Source organism: Babylonia areolata, chromosome 26 (genome assembly GCF_041734735.1).
Source record: "Babylonia areolata isolate BAREFJ2019XMU chromosome 26, ASM4173473v1, whole genome shotgun sequence".
Lineage (NCBI taxonomy): Eukaryota > Metazoa > Mollusca > Gastropoda > Neogastropoda > Buccinidae > Babylonia > Babylonia areolata.
The window spans coordinates 15,062,673-15,084,949 of NC_134901.1; the positions used below are offsets into that span (position 1 = coordinate 15,062,673).

At 41.9% G+C, this 22,277-nt stretch overlaps 1 pseudogene across 1 annotated transcript; it reads right to left on the bottom strand.

The window, feature by feature from the left end:
- Window positions 1–6,333: 6,333 nt before the first annotated feature.
- Window positions 6,334–13,482, bottom strand: LOC143300618 (thyroxine 5'-deiodinase-like; annotated as a pseudogene). Its single transcript, XR_013057673.1, has 3 exons — window positions 13,362–13,482; window positions 9,538–9,830; window positions 6,334–8,494 (listed from the first exon to the last, which is right to left on the bottom strand). The product of XR_013057673.1 is annotated as a thyroxine 5'-deiodinase-like (transcript).
- Between the last annotated feature and the right edge of the window lie 8,795 nt (window positions 13,483–22,277).

The window sequence follows — 22,277 nt, forward strand, 5'->3', positions numbered from 1 at the left end:
AGTGCAAAAATCTTGACCTTATCTTTGAATCAGAACTCAGCCTACGTAACCTATGATCAGTATCCGTTAAGATACCAGAACACTGAGTCAGGCCCACAAAAAATCCTGAGGGTAGTATTCAGTGTGCACATACATATTATTGTACTTAGGTGTAGAGCTTGTGGAGAGGGAGGGGATTGAGTGAGTAAAGGAGACACAGAGAGAGTGAGAGGGTGTGTGTGTGTGTATGTATACCATGCCTCTCTTTCAGGGAATATGATTTTGTGTGAAGCCATCATGTATGTGTAATATATGTTGCATGGTCTTGTAGGTGATTGAACATGCCATTGGGAAGAGGACAGATTAAAGACATGAGGAAAGAAAAAAAGAAAAAACAGAAAGAAGAAAAATGATGATAGAAGGAACAAAAAAAAAAAAAAAAAAAAAAAAAGACAAAAAGATATTAAAAAACAACAACGAAAGCCAAAAAAAAAAAAAAAAAAAAAAAAAAAAAGAACCTTCCAGGGATGCTGAAACTATCCTGCTCACTTGCAGAACTTTTAGGCATCCACTGATTTCTCCTAAAAAAAACAAAAAACAAAAAAAAACCAACCTCATGTAAATCAGTTTTTTTGTTTGTTTTAAGAGAAGTATTTTGAATAAGTTTAAAGCGTACATTTCTTCACATTTTTGACGTAAAATTAAATCAAAATGGATTTGGTGGTTTTAAAAAGTCATCATTTCAATCAGAAATTATTTTAGATCGAGGAAAAACATTTCACAAAACAGTGGTTGTCCCTCGGAAAACCTGCAGAGGTCGTAACTTCGAGCTGAGGCTTCATTTAAAGGGAGAAAACCCAAGATAACCCATGGCTTAAAATGTGGGGGAGTTAGTTCCCCGTGTAACTTTGGGGAAAACAATGTGGTAGCCGTTGGGATTGACTGAATACAAACTCCTGAATTCAATAACTATACCCTGCCAAGTCTCACTGCTAAAGCACAAATTCAAGCGAGGAAGCTTACACAAAGTAACAGCAACAACGCCACAGACATTACAATAGCCGAGTGCTTTAAGCGCTGGACTTTCAATCTGAGGGTCCCGGGTTCGAATCGCGGTAACGGCGCCTGGTGGGTAAAGGGTGGAGATTTTTCCGATCTCCCAGGTCAACAAAATGTGCAGACCTGCTAGTGCCTGAACCCCCTTCGTGTGTATACGCACGCAGAAGATCAAATACGCACGTTAAAGATCCTGTAACCCATGTCAGTGTTCGGTGGGTTATGGAGACACGAAAATACCCAGCATGCATGAACCACGACAGAGTCATGTTGGTCGTGTAACGGAAAATGTTAGTAATGGTCAAAGTTACGACCGCTGAACATTAATGGAAGAAGAAGAAGAAGAAGAAGAAGAAAGTTTTCAGGACTGTAGTGAAGGCAATGACATACCAAGCAACAGTGCACATCAGGGCATTCTCTTTCGCCTCTCTCCTCACAGAAATCGCTGTCACTGTGACCGGTCCGGAAATTTGGTTTTGTAGTCGTGGGGATAGCTCCACTGCCGAATGCATCTCCAACGGAAGTGACGGGCGGGAAATCACACCAAACATGTTCACTGGACAAACTCAATGTGTCAACCTGCAGTCGAAAAACACGTGAAACATGTGAATGGCGTAAAGTGTAGACACGAAAATCCTCGCGCAAATGTGTGTTGTTGTTTTTTTGTTTGTTTTTGTTTTGCTTGCTCTCTCGTAAGTTTAGCAAAGCCTTCGCCAAATTTAATGGCAGAACTTTGGACGAAATTTCTTCTGCAGGCGTACTTTGAGTTTGGTTTGACATAATGCGAGCTTGTATTTTCTTTTTAGCAGTTTTTCTTTGGGGGTATGGGTGGGTGTGTGTGTGGGGGGGGGGGGGGGGGGTGAGGGTTGGGGGATGATTGATAAGGGGCTAGTTTCATGGCCAAGACAGCGCTTTAAAAAAGAAAAAAGAAGAAGAAAAAAAAAAAACTTGGGATGGTTTGTGTACGTTTTTCGGATTTGTTGTTTTGTTGTTGTTTGTAAGTTTGAACTGGTGATTATGCATGCAGAGACACTGCATGTAATTTGTTTGTTTTTAAAATATTGACGTCAGTGTTTGTGTTTTTACAGTCAACAATAAAATCCCAAAGCAAAGTACAACAATTGCCCATGAAGAAAACGCCCCGTGTGCGGGGTGAGATGAAGCTTTCTTTCAAGCCGATAAATACATGAGAAGAATTTCAGACTGATGACTGCATTTCTTTTTCAGTCATAGTTATGTGTGATTCAAATCTGTGCGATGTATCAATGACTTACTTGACTTATTCCTCTTGATTCCGTGGGGAACATAGGGCCGCAACAACACTCCTCCAACGCACCCGGCTCTGGCTGGTCCTCTTCAGTTCGGCCCACGTCATTCCGGCCGCCCTTGTCTCTGCCTCAATGCTTCTCCGCCAGGTCTGCTTCGGACGGCCAACTTTCCTTTTCCCCTGTGGGTTCCAATCAAGAGCCTGTCTTGTGATGTTTGTTGCAGGCTTGCGTAGTGTGTGGCCTATCCATCCCCATTTCCGTTTCTTGATTTCCGTCTCCAGTGGGGTCTGTTTTGCCATGTTCCAAAGTTCTTCATTGGAGACAACCTCTGGCCATCTGATGTTCAGGATGTTTCTTAGACATCTGTTGGTGAATGTCTGAAGCTTGTGGGTGCTGGTCTTTGTCACTCTCCACGTCTCTGAGCCATAGAGTAGAACCGACTTCACGTTGGTGTTAAAAATCCGGATCTTGTTGCGGATTGAAACGGCTGTCGATCTCCAGATTGGTCGAAGGGTGTTGAAGGCGTGTCTTGCTTTGTTGATACGGCTCTTGATGTCTTCGTCCGTCCCCCCGTCTTTGCTGACAACACTGCCTAGGTAGACAAACTTGTCAACCTCCTTGATGTTCTCTTGATGTAGTTGCACTGGATCTTGCTTCTTGTTGTTGACCCTCATGACCTCTGTTTTCCCAATGTTGATTTGGAGTCCAGTCTTCTCAGCTTCTTCTGCCACACGACATAGTTTCTCCTGCGCATCTTGCTGCCTGTGGGAGAGAAGACTTATGTCATCTGCGAAGTCTAGGTCCTCCAGCTGTTTAGTGAAAGTCCACTGTATGCCTGTCCTCCGATCTGCTGTAGACTGCCTCATGACCCAGTCAACCACCATCAGGAAAATGGTCGGTGAGAGCAAACAACCCTGACGGACGCCGGTTTGCACACTGAAAGGTTCCGTCAGTTTCCCGTCGTGGATCACTTGACAGGTGGCGTCTTCGTACATTTGCTGGATGATGGTTACAAACTTTGGTGGAAATCCATAGTGGTACATCAGTCTCCAGATGACATCTCGGTCGACACTGTCAAAAGCTTTTTGAAAGTCGACAAAGACTGTGTACAGGGGGGTCTGCCACTCCAGGGACTGCTCGATGATGATGCGCATGGTTGCGATGTGATCCGTGCACGAGCGATCTTGTCGGAAGCCTGCTTGTTCGTCCCGAAGTGTCTTGTCCAAAGCGTTCTTCAGTCTCTCAAGAATGATTCTGCTCAGTACCTTGCCCGGAATAGACAACAGCATGATTCCCCGCCAGCTGTTGCAGGATGAAAGGTCCCCTTTCTTTGGCAGCTTTACAAGATGTCCTCTTTTCCAGTCTTTTGGCACTCGCTCCTGTTCCCAGATCTTGCAAAGGAGAGGGTGCAGCATCTCAGTTGAAGTCTGGATGTCGGCCTTCAGAGCTTCAGGTGGAATTCCATCTGGGCCGGCTGCCTTTCCTGACTTGAGGGACTTGATGGCCTTGACGATCTCGGTCCTGTTGGGAGGGTTGGTGTTGATGTCGAGGAGCTTGGTAGGTGGCGGGATGTCTGGTGGGACGGGTGGTGCTGGTCGGTTGAGCGTTTCTTTGAAATGCTCCGCCCATCTTGTTCTCTGCTGTTCTTCGCCAAGGATGGTGTTTCCGTCTTTGTCCTTGACGGGCCGGCTTGGGTTGCTGTTTTTCCCGGAGAGTGTCCTGGTGATCTCATACAGGCGCTTCATGTTCCGCTGACCTGCTGCACTCTCAGCTTCTGCTGTCAGTTCCTCGATGTAGGTTCTTTTATCTTTTCTCGCACTTCGCTTTACTTGTCGGTTCGCCTCCCAGTACTGTGCTTGTAGCTCATGTCTCTCGGCTTGATCTTGCGTGCAGTTGATCTGGTCTTTCAAATGCTTCCTCTCAGTGATGAGTGTCCAGGTGTCTGCTGATAGCCACTCTTTGTGCTTCCTCGTTTTCTTGCCCAGGACTGTTTTGCAAGTTGTGCGATGTATCCATAGACATGAATTACTCTTCTTACAGTCGACAGTTTCGATACTGTAGGGCGTTGAAGTTTTATGGGGTGCCCATGCAGCCCAGTGTTTCACTATATCGACACGTTCACCGATTCGTGCACACACACACACACACACACACACACACTCTCTCTCTCTCTCTCGCTCTCTCTGTCCTACACACACATACACACACACTCTCTCTCTCATATACACACACACACACGGACTATCTCTCTCTCTTTCTCTCTCCTACACACACACACTCTCTCTCTCTCTCCTACACACACACACACACACACGCGGACTCTCTCTTTCTGTGTGTGTGTGTTTGCGCGCGCGCGCGACACCGCCATCTTCCCGTTCGTCCCTTCTGTAGTCCTCCGCTCTCAAGACATGTACAAAAACATATTCCACACATCATTCATCTGGTGTACTTAATAATTTTATTGAAAACGAAATTATGCTTAATGTTCGGAAAAAATTGCATCCAAATCTCATAAACCGAAATCTCATTTCAGCAATGACACTATTCAGCTGTAGCACTTTAAATAAAGTATGAAGAAAAAAACAAAACAAAAACAAAAACTAAACGATACGCACACATCAACATCTAAAATGTTCACCCATATTGCATACAGAATGATACTTTGATCGATTAAGAAAATGATACATCGATACATCGCACACATAATTCATATTTGAAAACACTTTTTCTGTTATCAAAATGATACGTGTCTTTTTGGTCTTCTTTTTCTTCTTCAAAATCACGTACTAAAAATCTCAGCTCAGGTATAAAAATCTAGTTGGACAAAGGGATAGCCGCACGCACAAACACATATACGTGCACACATATTGCATATGTATAACAAGTCTTTGTTTTACTAAATAAAATGAACATCAGTTTTTACACACACACACACACACACACACACACACACACACACAAACCCTATGATTGTTCTATCCGCATTTACAACCACCAAGGCACCCAGTTATCTCCCTTCATCACAAAAAAACAGTGAGAAAGGGAACGCGAAGTTTTGTCACCGGGATTGGAATCTGCCTCCACACTTTGGCACATTTTACCTGGCAATAATTTGTGCGTTTTTTTTGTTTTGTTTTGATTTTTTTTTTTTTTTTTTTTACAGTACAACAAACAGCAAACACAAACGAGAAGTCACAAACAATGCCACAATCCATAGAAATTCATTGAACCACTCACATATTAATGAGAGAACGATTCCATAAATTCCAAACTAAAAAAAAAAAAAAGAAAGAAAAGAAAAATCAATATTATATTGTGGGCCTAGAGACACGCGTGTAGAGTAGGTCTTGCTTCCTCTTATTAATATTTTCTTTATTAACAAAAACAATGAATTCCTACCCATCAAGTTTGTGAAAAAAAAAAAGCGGATCTCCTAAATGGTGCAAAAAAAACACACAAAAAAAAACACACGAGAAGAAACAAGGAGAGAGAGCAAGCGAACTACAGAGAGAGAGAGAGAGAGAGAGAGAGACCGAGGGAGAGAGAGAGACCGAGGGAGAGAGAGAGAGAGAGAGGCGTTCATCTGGTCATTCTTTGCCAAAACCATCCCGTCGCAAACATCAGAACTGCGCCAACTGTGGAACAGATTGCAGCGCAGCTCGTCATCCGCTGCGAAGGGGATGAGCTGAGCAGATCATGAACTGGATCAACATCTTTCTTCTCAGCTTTCAGGAGATGAAAGCTATCCCTTATGAAAAAAAACCCAAACAAAAACCAACAACCCCGGATAATTAAAAAAAGGTAATAATAAAAAAAGAAAAGAAAAAGAAGTAGAGAGAATGCCGACTTTCTCACTTCAACTTCAAGAGAGAGAGACTGGAGGACTCATGGTTCATATATATATATATATATATATATATATCGTGGTCGTGAGATAGAGAGAAGGAGAGGTGGGCCAGGGGAGGGGGAACTGGGGGGGGGGGAGGAGCATATAGGACTGAGATTTAACCAAAACAAGTCCTCCAACACATCATTTTCTTGTAAAATGACTTTCACAATAAAATCAAGTATTGGGCCTTGAACAAATCATGAATCCAAACAAAACATCTCCAATCCCAGCAGTGACAAAGTTAGTTAATCATACGGTACACACTTACAGACATCATTTTGATTAATTGCAACAAAAAAAAAAGACATATTACATACGAATTTTGTTGTTGTTGTTGTTTCTTTTTCAATTAAAAAAAATTATACAATGGACAAACCGTGGATATTCAAATACGAATATATATTATTCAATATACGAATGAACGATGACAACTTTTATGCCGAAGGAGAAAAGTGCAAATGAATAATGTGAAAGGAAAAAAAAATGCAAATACACAACGTTTATGAAAAAGAACAGCAACGTAATGGAAAAGAAAACGCTATTAAATAATGAATAATGTGTTCGTTTGGGCAAGGTCTTGATGTGAAATGCAGCGAAATCATTCACAAGGGAGACAAACTTGTAAAAGGAAAACAGTAGTGCAGTTGCGTACCTTTAATCAGCACACACTCACACACACACACACACACACACACACACTGCGAAGTTGTCCCCGGGAAGTATAAAAATGGATGGCACAAAGTTACTGGCATGTGTCTATACTGACTGATGGAAATGGTAAATTGAATAATGTGATCACCGGTTAAATCGCCGAGATTCTTATGGTCACAGCGCTTACAATAGTTCATAAATTTCAACCTCTCACTCGTCTCACAGAAACGCGCGCCTCTCTCTCTCTCTCTCTCTCTCTCACACACATACACACTACGAAGTTGTCACCGGGACGTTATGACGGTCATGGCTTTATCTCATTATATATATTTGAAAAGGGATATATATATATATTTCTTTTGCCAGACTTGAAGACCTTTTATGACCAGTTCATTGTCAATGTCATGTCAGAATGTGCATTCTGAGATTCTCTCTCTCTCTCATATTAATGTACGCGTTCTCAGAGTGAGGGAGTTAACGATTTCACGTTCGCACTCGCGTGCATACTTCTTGCTTTCCATTTAAAAAATAATGATTTTTTTTAAACAGTCTCCACTTGTATAAACATTCGCACATTTCCACCCGATTCATTCTCCAGTTTACATTAAAAAAATTGTTGGTGCTAAACTGTGCCCTTTCACTTAATACAAAATTTAAGTCATATCAAGAAGGCAGGCAACAACAACAGAAGATAACTGTGTCAGATTTTTGCCTTTTCCTTTGGGAAAAACAAATAAAACTGCATGCAGGAAAAAAAAATGCAAAAAAATCGGTGGCGCTGTAGTGTAGTGACGCACTCTCCCTGGGGACAGCAGCCCGAATTTCACACGGAGAAATCTTTGTGATAAAAAGAAATACAAAATACAAATACAAAATACAATACAAAGTGACTTGATTAGAACAACAACAACGATAACAAAAACGACAAACGAAACCTACGACAAGAAAGTAATAATAATAATATCTATAGTAATAGTAACTAATAATAATAAGACTAAAAGACTTTTCTTCAGTGCTGCGGCAGAGGCAGAGACTCTAGAGACTCGGGAGACTCCAGAGACCGGACGTAGCGCTCGAGGTGTTCCCCGACCTCGCTGGGCCGGTAGGAGAAGGGGCCCATGCCGCCCAGGTAGGTCAGCACCCCGTCCCGGATCACCAGGAGGCGGACGGGGCTGGCCGCGTAGGAACTCACCATGGCGTCGTCCATCCCGTCCACCACCACCTCCTCCTCGGGCACCCCCAGCGAGGCCGCCAGCCTGCACGCGCTCTGCACGCGCTCCGCCAAGGTGGTGTGGGCGTTGACCACGTGCCGGATCCCGGGCAGGGGCCACACGTCCTGGGGGTGAGCCTCCTGTACGTACACCGTCAGGAAGTCGGCCTGGCGCGAGAAGCGAGCCCTCAAGTGGCTCAGCTCCTCCAGCGCTGGCTCGAAGAAGGGTCAGCTGCAGCTGCCCACGTTGACCACCAGGGGGCGCCCAGGCTTGACTCGTGCCAGCAGGCGGGTGGCCTTCCCTTTAAGGGTGTACAAAGGGAGGTCGATTGCTGGGCGCCCTTCCCGGCAGGGCTTGAGCAGGTTGGTGGTCAGCATGTTGGCGATCAGCACCACGCTCTTCATTGGGAGGTTGCTGAGGTCGAAGTCCGGTTCCTTTTTCTGTGAGGCACAGAGAGAGTCGGTATAGTCCTTGTACGTCGTTGAGAGGAAAAAAAGAAAGAAGAAGAAGAAAAAAAAACAGCAACAACAAAACAAAGGAAGAGCGAGAAACATTCAACAAGAGAGTACTCTTTACTGTTTATCTTCACTATTCGTGAGGACAAAGGTTCATAATTGAAACCAATGCTGCTTGCCTTTTCCGTCAGCTCAGCAGCCACACAAACAGGTAAATAAACGCTTATCATACTGTGGGTTGTTTGTTTGTTTGCTTTTGTGTTGTTGGTTGTTTTGTGTGTGCAAGATATATAGCACGTTTCATGGTTTTATTTCATTTTCATTTCGAATACCATCATTCACTGGCAGCTCCGTGAAGTCTTTAGACTGCTATTTCTATTCAACAGACATTCCGAATACCACAATGTTTGTAAATAGTGTCTTCAGATCGTGTTGGCCTACCGTAGAAAGTGTACTTCACTGTCTTTACCTGTCTGACGAGTCCACAATTATCAATAAAAAAATTATTTTGTATATTACATTGTTCTTCACACTAATATATTGACCACAACGTTTCAATCCTTAAAGCGTCAATTCAGTGTTGAAAGGCGCTACATAAATTTCCATTATTATAATATTATCACTGAAAACTCATTAAAATTTCCAGCCATTCAAATCAGTGAATAACTCCTGGTCTTCATTTTTATGTTTTAATCAAGTTAATTTCTATTGTTTTTACTATTTTTAAACGTACACATGTTGAAATGCCTTGATCGATCAGGATGTGCGTGCGCGCGCGCGCGTGTTTGTGTGTGCGTCTACATCTTGTGTGGAGTGGGTGTGGGATGGATGGAGTTGGAACGGGATGATATGTGCGTGCGGGTGTATTTGTGTGTTTTTAGTATGCACGCGTCATTGCTTTTTTTTTTTTTTTTTTTTTTTTTTTTTTGGAAACGCCCAAGGCTTTTGCTTCATTAGATTAGGCGTACCAAATGTCCTTTTATTATCATTATCATTATCATTGTTATTATCGCTATTAATTCTCTCACCTTAAGCATGTTTTCCACCGCTCGCCCCACTGGAGGGATGTACAGCAGCAGTCTCAAAGGCGCCATGAAGCTCAGTATTGCTACGAAGATACACCAGCGTAGAACTGCGGACAGACACCTTCGTCTGAACTCTAGTACAGGAGTCCACTTCTGGAGCATGAAATCGAAGCGGAGGCGCATCGGGTCGAACGCCATGGAGGCCCAGCAGAAGACGACAGCCTCCAGAACGAATTCCACCAGCAGCAAGACGCATGAGTAGAAAATCACCGTATGCCAGATTGATATCCATGCTCCTGTTGTGTGAAAAATGATATTGATGATGATAATGATACCAAACAAATGGTACAACTGCGAAGGGTAAACCAAACACATGCAAAAAACCAAAAAACAAACAAAAAACAAAAAAAAACAAACAACAAACAAACAAAAAAACCACATTAGGATTTCACATACACACACACACACACACACACACACATATGTATGTATATATATATATATATATATATATATATATATATAGAGAGAGAGAGAGAGAGAGAGAGAACACTGAACTCTGAAATGCTTCATGTCATGAGATGAAAAGCTCTGGTAACATAGTAGGTACTAATCAGAACAAAATGGTGCAAAATGAACAGAAATAGAAAACAAGAGAAAAAAACAAAACAACAACAACAACAAAAACAACAACAAAAAAAGAAAAAAAAAAAAAAAAAAAAAGAATTGAAACAACAAACTATTAAGAGATCTGCAACAATTTGGCACTTTGTCATTAGCTTAAAAGTGCACGTGACAGGGGGGTAATTTGCCTTTTTTCAGTCGTTCGTCTCCAAAGTTTGGACAGTACACAGAAAACAAAAGTACAGATAAGTCATATAATAAGTATTTACGCATGTAACATCGACACACATCATATCAATACAAACACATACTAAATTACATACAAATCATATTATAAATATTTACGCATGTAACATCAAAACCTATCAAATCAATACGAACACATCAAATAACTACAATGTCGAGATTGACCATCCAAATGTAGCCCTTCCTTTTTATCTATGCTTTTTCCCTCATAGAATCCATACTAATTTATAATTGATTAATGAGTATTTGGACCGATCATGGACGTGTTCCGTATATTTATTGCTTTATTTTGCAAGTGAAGGGACAGAGAGAGAGCGAGAGAGAGAGAGAGAGAGAGAGAGAGAGAGAGAGGACACATACAAAAAAAGACGAAACAAAACAATTTTCTGCGGGTTAGCCTTCTCGAGTTATAAATATCGTATATACTGAATAAAGAAGAATTTGCAATTAAAAAAAAGGGTGGGGGGGGGGGTTGGGATTGGGGGGGGGGGGGAGAAAATACAATAACGTGATAACAATGCGAAAGTAAACAGGAGTAAGTGAGAGAGGTACTATTCATTAATTCATTCATTCATTAATCAACGTTATCTCGACCTCCATCTACTTTGCAGCTGCAGCTTCTTGTTGAATTTTTTTGGGTTTTTTTTGTTTTTTTCTACTCAGACTGGTGAGGGCCAAGGATATTTTTAGTTGTTTTTTTTCAACTGTCCACGGTCAAGGTCAACATCACGATCGAGAGCTACACACCAGACTGAGTGACTGCACGCGCTGGCGATCTCACAAAAAAAGAAAAGAAAAAAAAAAAGGAAGAAAGCACGCCCTGATAAAATGCAAACACACACACACACACACACACACACACAGAACACACACACACATCGCTCAATCACAAGAGAACTCAACGCGTGTGTGCACCACCCCCTAAAAAATAAAAAAGACCCCCCGCCCCCCTAAAAAAAACAACAGCACCCTAAACAAACAAAACAAAAACCCACGGACAGACAGTGGAGTGTGGAAGAAGAGGATGAAATCAGTGAAATGGGGAAACCGTGAGGGCATGCGCATTTTATTTGACAATTACTGAAATCTTTCGGAAGTGTTGAGGGAAATAGGTGGAAATCCTAGGTGTGTGTGTGTGTGTGTTGCGTTCTTGTTTTTTGTTGTTGTTTTTTCCCAAATCTCATTCAATGGCAGCAGACGACTAGACCTGCGAGCCGAATTGTCGTCTGAAAAAATTTGCTGAACTGTGCAATCTGTGTTGTGCTTTCGACACCCAAAGTGCGCCTCTTCTTTCGAAGGTAGGCTTATCTTTTTATTATTATTATTATTATTATTATTATTATTATTATTTTACAAAAGATAAAGTGCTTAGATACTTTTAGTACTAGTTGTAGGACAGGGACAAAGCAAGTTTCGAATCTTTTTAACAGTCCCTTCATTGTTTCATGACATATCGTGGTATAAATTTTGGTCAAGGTTCGACGCTTCTTCACATTTAATTTATTCGTTAAAGTCTAAGAATAGTTGAGAAATTTGTTAATTTGGCCAGTTGATTCTTGATTGAGTAAATAGATGGTGCTTGTTTTAGCTGAGGTGGCAAGTGATTCCAAACATTAGTAACTCGATTACTGAAGCAAAACTTTCTTGCGCATTTGTACATCGACTGAGTAAAATTATACAGAAGCTGAAACTGATTAAAAAAAAAAAAAAAAAAAAAAAAAAAAAAAAGAAGAAGAAAAGGCAAGGTCTTGAATCAAAAAATAAAATATAAATCAAACGATTACAATTGTATAGGGCGGTGTAGCGGCGGCTCAGGCGCAGTACTAGAAAGCCTGTGTGTGTGTGTGTGTGTGTGTGTGTGTGTGTGTGTGTGTGCGTGCGCTAAGGCGCAGTACTAGAAAGCCGGCGTGTGTGTGTGTGTGTGTGTGTGTGTGTGCGCGCGCGCGCGCGTGCTAAGGCGCAGTACTAAAAAGCCGGAGTCCGAGGGTTTGATTCCCGCACTGAATCAGGATTTGTTTTTCTCCCTACCCATTCTGTTTAAGTGGTGGTCAGGGTGGTAGTCTTTTGGGGGAGACGATAAACAGAAGTCCCTTGTGCAGCATGCACTTACAGCACGTAAAAGAGCCCGTGACAACAAAGTGGTTACCCCTCGCAAAGATACACAGAACAATCCACTTTGATAGTAAACAAATACTCCAGCTGACCACACACACACAAAAAAAAAAGCGTGGCAGTGAAGTGTAGTGATATGCTCTACTCTGGAAGAGCAACCAATATTTCACAGACAGCAACCAAAATTCACAGAGAGCAACCAATATTTCACAGACAGCAACCAAAATTCACAGAGAGCAACCAAAATTCACAGAGAAATCTTCTGTGACAGAAGAAAGTATGACAGTACAGTACAGCACAGTACAATGTACAATACAATGCAAAAAAACTGCACCGGAAAACAAAACGAACGTACAATTGAGAGCATAAACAGCCCCCGATACGTTCACACACAAAAAAGGAAAGAACAGAAAAGAAGAAGAAGAAAAAAAGAAGAAGAAAACGCCAAAGAAAGAATAGAAAATGGGGAATTTATCAAACCAGGATTTTCAAAAAGCTATCAAAGCGTTAAAACTGAACCCCCCTACCCCCATACCCCATCTGACCACCACCCCCCCGCCCCCCCAAAAAAGAAGAACAACAGCGACAACAACAAAAATTCCCTCTTTGATTTCAAGTGGGTACGTCTGTAATAATGATGTATAAGTCTAGAACATGAAAGGATATATGGAAACACAGCACAAATCAATACAACGCACACAGACACACACACACAACACACACACACACGCACGCACGCACGCACGCACCCCGCCACCCCCGCCGCCAACCCCCCCTCAGCCCCCCCCACCCCCACCCCGCCTCCACACACACACACACACAACCACAACAACAGCAACTCCTACCTGCATTGTCAGACATTGTGTCCATGACTTGGATGACAAACTGCTCAACTCTGCTGAAATCAGACGAAGACATAACGGCGTGTGTGTGGCGAGAACGTGGTGACGAGAGCCCCAGGCAAACGCCAAGCAGTGGCGGTTGTTGGAAAGAGCGCCCATACGGACTTTATATACTCAGTAGATCAATGGGCGCCCTTCGAGGCTGACGCCGCTTTATTTTGGCCCACCCAGCTTTAGCCAATCAGCGCGGCGGTTTCCCGAAGTCGGTTTAGAATCCGACCAATCAGCCGGCGGATGACACACGCGCACACGACACCGGCGTGCTCGCCCAAGAATTGGGACTAGAAGTGGGGCAAAGTGTTTTCTGAACCAAAACCTAGTCTAGATATTTTTTTTTGTTCTTGAAGTTTGGTCCTACAAGATAACAGCTGATATTAATTCGGTCGGCTTTGGTATGCAGACAGTACGGACATGTGCACGCGTGTGTCTGCGGTTATGCTTTTTGAGAAACTTTTTTTTGTTTGTTTTGTTTTGTGCTTCAGTCCAAAATACGCAAATATACACGCGTGATTGCATGCACGCACGTATACACACACACTCGCGCGCGCACGCACACACACACACACACACACACATACACACACACAAACACACACACGCGCGCGAGCGCACGCACAGGACTAAACCATACAATTATTAAATATGATTGGCCTACTGTCATGATTATCATCATCACCATCGTCATCGTTTTCATTAACACCAGTAGCAAAAGGAGCAGTTCCGTAATTATCACGGCCATCGTCGTCGTCATCATCATTATCACCAGCAGCAGCAAGAGCAGCATGATTATGATCATCATCATGATTATCATCAATACCACCACCATCGCTGTCATTGTTATCGTCATCGTCTGCGTCGTCATTTTCATTATCCCCCACCTCCTGCCACTGCTCTGCTCCTCCTAGCTCTTTCTCCTCAGCGTCATCGTCATCATCATAATCATCATCAGTATCGTCGTCATTACATTATCAGCGACAGCATTGGCATATCAGTTGTTCTCTTTCATTTTTCACTCATAAAATGTACCTGTGAATCTACTTGTTTGTCTCTCTCTCTCTCTCTCTCTCTCTCTCTCTCTCTCTCTCTCTCTCCTCTCTCTCTCTCTCCTCTCTCTCTCTCTCTCTCCCCTCTCACTCTCTCCTCCCCCCTCTCTCTCTCCCCCTCTCTCTCTCTCCCCCCTCTCTCTCTCTCTCTCTCTCTCTCTCTCTCTCTCCCCCTCTCTCTTCCCCCCCCCTCTCTCTCTCTCTCCCCCCTCTCTCTCTAGGAAGAGCTCGTCGCCATAAGCACAGTCCGACGCCACCAAGTTAAAAAGAAATCTATAAAAAAAAGTACCTTGACTATGTCTATGTGGTTATTTACCAAATCGTGTTCTTTTTCCACCACATTATTTTGCCAGGGACAACTGTTGTTGTGCAGTTTCCTTCTACGTGGATCAGGATCACATTGCACACAGGCCCTCAGTTTTTTTTATCGTCTCCTCTGAAAGACTAGCACCAGAACCACCACTAGTCAGTTGTGCGTGGTCTCGGTGGTCAAGTGGAGAACCCGATCTTCCTTCGTGTGCATTGTATATCATATCACCAACCATCTTCTAATGCAGGGAATGTGATTTCTGGTGATGAAAAGAAAGGAAAGGTTAGAACGGAAAAAAGAAAAAAAAAAGCGAAAAAAGAGACAGGGCGAAGCGGGGGAAAACACACACACACACACACACACACACACACACATTCTCTCTCTCTCTCTCTCTCTCTTTCACACACACACACACACACACAAACACAAAAGCAAAAAAAAAAAAAAAAAAAAAAAAAGAAACGGAGGAAGTCCTGGTTGAGGTGCCTAAACTGTCCCTATCACCGATTTTCGCGGTCATGCGTTGACACACACACAGCCTTGAGTCACAGTTACACAGAGGCAGCAAGTGTTCAGTTGCGTCACTTGAGAGGGCAAACAGTGTCCCAGTTTACACTACATGTGGGAGCCCAACAGGGATGGTGTTTTGATCAAGATTTTCGTTCAAAACTCTTTCGTGTGTGTATGTCTCTGTTGGTCTGTTTGTTATTTAGTTATTTATTTAGTGTTATATATATATATATATATATATATATATATATATATATATATATATATTTGTTTGTTTTTTTGTTTTTTGTACGCTTACAGTTGACTTCATCAAGTTTTTGCGCCATATACATATTAGTAGTAGTAGTAGTAGTTCTTTTTTATGTATTTATCTTTTTTTTCTTCTTTTTTTTTCTCAAGACCTGACTAAGCGCGTTGGGTTACGCTGCTGGTCAGGCATCTGCTTGGCAGATGTGGTGTAGCGTATATGGATTTGTCCGAACGCAGTGACGCCTCCTTGAGCTACTGAAACTGAAACTGAAACAGGTCTGTCTGTCCCTGTCTGTCTTTCTTTCTATCTCTTTCTCTTTCAGTGTGTTTCCCTACTTCTTGTCTTTCTTCTCCATCTGTCTGTCTGTCCCCGGCCCCATTCTGTCTGTCTCTCTCTGAGAAAAACAGAAAATAACTGAGCTCCTTTTGAAAAATTAACTGATTTTATTCTTTTCTTCTTTAATCCATGATATATTAAGGACTTCGCATGCAACTGTCGGGCATACAGTTGTATATAAAGTCCTTATGATATATGTTATTTGATATCATATCATATATCATACCATGTATCATGCCAAACATATCGGATATCATATCATATTATATGTGTCATGAAATGATATGTAATATGATTGTTATGGTATATATTCGATTTGATTTGATGTATGATATGATAATGATATAATATATGATATAATGATGTGATAATGGTATGATATGATAAATGATATGATCTGATTTGATCTGATTTGATATAACATGACATTTGATTTGATATGACATAAATGCTATATATCTGCATGAAAATAGCTTGCTATACGTTTATTTGTTAGGCACCTATCAGTATCTATCTCTGCTACATGTCCTTTGCGGCTTAGTATTGCATATTTGAAAAGGTATCTGAACTGAGCAGCCAGATGACAAATATCAGTTTACTCCCCCCCCCCCCCTCTTTTTTCCGTTTCCGCACCTCTCTGTGTGTGTGCGCGAGCATGCAGGCGTGCGGGCAGGCGTGTGTGTGTGTGTGTGTGTGTGTGTGTGTGATCCGTACGATGGATTTGATAAGTTATTCCTTTGCCTGGCCAACGGGAGGATACACAACGGTTGGCACTGCATGTCGGGGGCAATGACACACACTACACTGCTGACACACTGAAGTGTGACTTCAGTAACCTATTGAACACTGAACACTTTAATAATGTCAGTAGCTTTACAGCCCTAAAGACACGGGGGTTCATAATACAAATAACAACATGCATCAATAGTAATAATATTGATGAAAGCTAAATCCAAAACGAAATCCATCAATCTGTGCAACTAAGTGTAGTTCGACCATCCATTCAAAGTAATGTGATGTAGAGAGAAGTAAAGAACAACATATATAAATGTATAACATAAATATTCTCCATTATGAGAATGACAACACAGATTTCAATTTTCACAATGAACAACACCTGATACTATTTTATTGTTGTTGTGTTTTTTTTTTCGTCGCATGTTATTCGCTTCGGCAATAATTATATTTTGCAAGTGACACAACACAAAAGGGTTTTCCCGGCAGCCAGATTAGCTGTGTCTGCGCTCCTTCCCAGAACAGCAGCTCCCTCGCAGTTCATAAACCGACAAAATAATGAACTGCATGCGGTATGCGCAAACAACGGGGTCAGTTTTCTATTCGAAAATAATGTTGTCGACACTAATTTTCAAGTAGTAAAACTTCCACAACTGACGGCGCCCATGTGTCCGCCAGGGGTCTGTCGCTATTTACACCAAGTCAGTCAACTTCTCGCTCTCCGCACTGAACGTCCTTCACGGTTCAGTGACGGCAGAGCAGACCCGCCACAAAGCGAGGGCCGTGTGGCTCAAGAGACAATGGCTGGTCACCAAGCCGACCGCCTACAATCTCCACCATCCTAAACACAACAAGACACTCAAGTCACGCAGCGCGGGCCAAACCAGTCTGCACCATCGGCTAGCTCTGTGCATGCTGAACAGGGCAGTCAGACTGGTCAACAAAAAGAGCCAAATTCGTTCGATCAGTCAAAAAATAGTGGTCAAATACCAGTCAGTCAAAAGATGTGTGGCCCCCACTTTGCAAAAACACCCATGCCGCATTATATTAAACCCAGCCAGCCAGTACCCATATGTTTTCCCCCTTTTGGCCTTTCCACTTCTTCCCCCTTTGCCCTTCAACCCCTGGCTTCAACCCATGCAGTACCTGTACCCTTCAGTCTTTCCTTAGCTGAGGGACCCACTGTTTGTGGAAAATCTAACTTCGTTTTCCCATCTTCATTTTCCCCTGGCTTACTGTGGATGACCATTGTGACATACTAGTGTCAAAATCTGCCCCAATTCAGTTTCGTGTCACCCACCCTCCTTTTCTTGGATTGTTTTTGTTTTATTATTTTTTTTTCAATTTAATGAGTGTTTTTTCATCTAGTGCCTTTTTTTTCTCGTAATCATTTCGTGTTGACCTTTCGATTATTTTTTTTCTTTCTTTTTGTTTCTTTTTCTTCTTCTTAGCACTTGCATTTATACAAACTGTGAGTGAGTGAGTGAGTGAGTGAGTGAGTGAGTGAGTGTGTGTGTGTGTGTGTGTGTGTGTGTGTGTGTGTGTGTGTGTGTGTGTTGCACTGATTTATGTTTTCATTCTTTGTTTGCTTCTTCCATTTGTTCTTTTGATTTTCTCTTTTTTTCATTTGCCCTGAATTGTTAAGTGTTTTGCGAAAATATTGTTTGCTTCACCTTTTTTAGGAAGCAATAACTGAAGTGTAGACCTACATCATCTAAAGTCACTGCTGCTCTCCAAGACAGCCCGGAGTGGGAGGATGCACAACTGGGTGGTACTGCATGTGGGGGGTTATGACATACACAGACACTACATTGCTGACACACTGAAGTGTCACTTCAGTGACCTATTGACACAGCTAGAACGGCTGTGTCTGCACTCCTTCCCAGAACGGCAGCTACGTTGCTGTTCATAAACCTACTAAATAATGAACTGCATGCGGTATGCACAGACAAGGTCAGTCAGAGGGGTCAACAAAGAATAAATTTATTGACACAATAAATAAATTTGTTGACACAGTGCCCAAATGGTGAACTACTTATTCCACGACTGATGGTGCCCATGTGTCCACCAGGGGTCTGTCGCTATGTTTACGCCAAGTCAGTCAGATTCTCACTCTCCACACTGACTGTCTTTCACGGTTCAATGACGGCAGATCAGCCCCGCCACTTAGTGAGGGCCGTGTGGCTCAAGAGACAATAGCTGGTCACCAAACCAACCGCCTACAACCTCCACCATCCTGAACACAACAGGACACTCAAGTCACGCAGCACGGGCCAAACCAGTCTGCACTATCGGCGAGCTCTGTACACGCCGAACAGGGCAGTCAGACTGGTCAACAAAAAGAGCCAAATTCGTTTGATCAGTCAAAAATAGTGGTCAAATACCAGTCAGTCAAACATCGTATGGACCCCACTTTGCAAAAACACCCATGCCGCATTATATTAAACCCAGCCAACCAGTACCATCGTTTCCCTCCTTTTGGCTTTTCCCCTCTTCCCCCATGTGCCCTCAACCCCTTGCTTCAACACATGCAGGGCCTCTACCATTCAATCTCTCCATAGCTATACTGAGGGACCCACTGTTTGTGGAAAATCCAACTTCGTTTTCCCATTTTCGTTTCCCCAAGCCTATGTGGATGACCATTGTGACATTCTAGAGTTAACTTCTGCCCCTATTCGGTTTCGTGTCCCCCACGATTCTTTTTTTTTTCTTTTAGCACTTGCATTTACACAAAGTGTGTGTGTGTGTGTGTGTGTGTGTGTGTGTGTGTGTGTGTGTGCATTGATTTAATTTTTATTCTTTGTTTTTTTCGTTTTTTTCTTTCACTTTTCTCTCTTTTTTTCATTTGCCCTGAATTGTTCTTAAATGTTTTGTGAAAATATTGTTTGCTTCACCGTTTTTTAAGAAGTGTTATTTGAAGTGTTGACCTACATACATTATCCATGTCAAAAATACAAACTTCTGATCTCACTGTGGGTCATTTGAATGTCTACCATCTCGAGGACAAAATGACTGATGTGAACGGACCAGACTAGAACTTGTCACATTTTCGGAATAACAGAGCCTAGACTGTCCCCAGCTGTAGGCGACGATATAATTGCGATTCCAAACTATTCCGTATTCAGGAGAGACGCCACTCATTCCAGGCACACCGGAATAGCCGTGAATGTGTTTGACACTATAAAAGGTATTACGAACAGACGATTTGATCTGTAGTCCGAAAATGTAGAAACCATCTGGTTAGAGGTGAAAGTAGCAAAATGCCCAGCTGTATTAGGATTCGTCTATAGGAACCCATCCATCAATTTCGGCTGGTATGATGATTTCGTCATCATAATGACAAAGTACAGGATTTTGCTCGTGGCAGGAATATTATCATTCTTGATGACTTTAATATAGATTTTCAAAACCCTGATCCGGCACGGGATTCTACCATTTCTGTATTTAATTTGCATCAATTGGTACAGTCAGCAACGCGAGTTACGTCATCCAGCTCAACTCTGATTGACGACATCTATGTTAATAATCAAGTAAACCGGACCAGAATCAGTGACCACTTCACTATATAGTGTACAGCTGCCTGTAAGATACCAACAGCTAGAACTAGAACCCACTTCATCACGTATCGATCGTATGAACACTTTAACGAAGTTGATTTTCTCCACGATCTTAGTGAATGCGATCCAGATGAAGCAGTCGCGGCATTTCATAGAATGTTTTCTTCTGTTTATGACAAGCATTCTCCAGTTAGAAGAAACTGAATTTAAAAAAAAAATCTTCAACACCTCATTGGTTTACTTTAATCATATCAATAGCGATCAAAATTAGAGGTAAACTGAAGAAAAAAAGAAAAACTATTCCGCGTTTAAGCAACAAAGAAAACACGTGAAGTTCTTAGTCCATGAGGCCAAAAATATCTATTTCAACAGAATAGCGAGGTCAGAATCAGTCAATATTTCATCTATATGGAAAGCTCCCGAAGCTCTGACCAATGAGTACTTTCCTGGAAAATCATTGAAATCTGGTTGCTTCACAGCAACAGACTTTAACAACCACTTCCTATCCATCGCGAAAAGTTTGATAAATCGTCTAAAACAAAAATCAGATCAATATAAATGTCCAGCCAGTCTAGAATATTTTTGTTCAGACAGGCTCAGCTATCACGATACATTTCACATGCCAGAACTGACCGTCTGTGAGGTCGGTAATTACACATCTGGCCTTGGACAAAAAAACACACACACAAAACAACAAAAAAAAAAAAAACACATGGCTGTAACTCAGCAATAAAATTCTGCTTCTATCGCTGCCATATGCAGTTCATCATCTGACATATATTTATAACCTCAGTATTTCAAAAAGTCTTTTTCCAGCTATGTTCCAAACTGCCAAAATTATAACACTACCTAAAGTAAAAAAAAAAAAAAATCCCTCAGACCTCAACGGCTACCGACCGATATCGATACTGTAATCGCTTTCAAAACCACTTGAAAAACACGTACACAAACACCTTTTGCATTATCTTGACCTGCACAATTTGATATCTTTTATGTCTCTTGAATCTGTGTTTTAAATTCTGTCATTACTTTTCTTTGTTAATTTCACTCGAATCATTCATGTGTAGCATTCATGCTCTGGTTTGTTGTTGTTGTTGTTTTTCCCTTGGTGTGTGTGTGTGTGTGTGTGTGTGTGTGTGTGTGTGTGTGTGTGTGTGTGTGAATAGAATAGAATACTTTTTATTGTCATAAAACCTTAAAGTTTATAAGACACAATGAAACATAAACATGAGCATATTAAGAAGAGAAACATTCATGAACAAATTTCGCCAGCCTTGGCTGTATTTCTGTTAGAAGGATCAATTCACTAGGCTTTGCATTTGGACGACATATATCGATTCTATCATTACCTTTCTTTGTTAATTTCACTCGAATCATTCATGTGTAGCATTCATGCTCTGGTTTTGTTGTTGTTGTTTTTCCCTTGGTGTGTGTGTGTGTGTGTGTGTGTGTGTGTGTGTGTGTGTGTGTGTGTGTGTGTTACTCGCTTCAGTTTCATACAAATGTGAGTGATGTTGTGTCTCTCAGTTTGATGCTGGTTATGCTTGTACATTATGCATGTATTAAGTATAACAACATTTATATGCGTACATGTTTGTGTGTCTCTTTGAAAAACGGCAGATGTGTAAGTCGGTCAAAGTACTAATATCTCCACCGTTGGAAAATAAAGAGTCATTCATTCATTCATTCATTCATTCTGTCTCTCTTTCTCTGTCTCTCACTGTGTATATGAGCAAGAGTTATCGCCGTTTATAGAATGAAATGAAATGTGTGTATTGTATTGTAATGTATTGTATTGTATTGTATTACTCTGTTTTGTCACAACACATTTCTCTGTGTGCTGCTCTCACCAGGAAGAGCGTGTCGCTACACTCAGAGCGCCACCCATATTTTCGTATTTTTTCCTGCCTGCAGTTTTTTTTATGTTTTCCTATCGAAGTGGATTTTTCTTCAGGATTTTGCCAGGGACAACCCTTTTGTTGCCGTGGGTTATTTTACGTGCACTGAGTGCATGCTGCACACGGGACCTCGGTTTATCATCTCATCCGAATGGCTAGCGTCCAGACCACCACTTAAGGTCTAGTGGAAAGGGAGAAAATACTGGCGACTCTGCCGGGA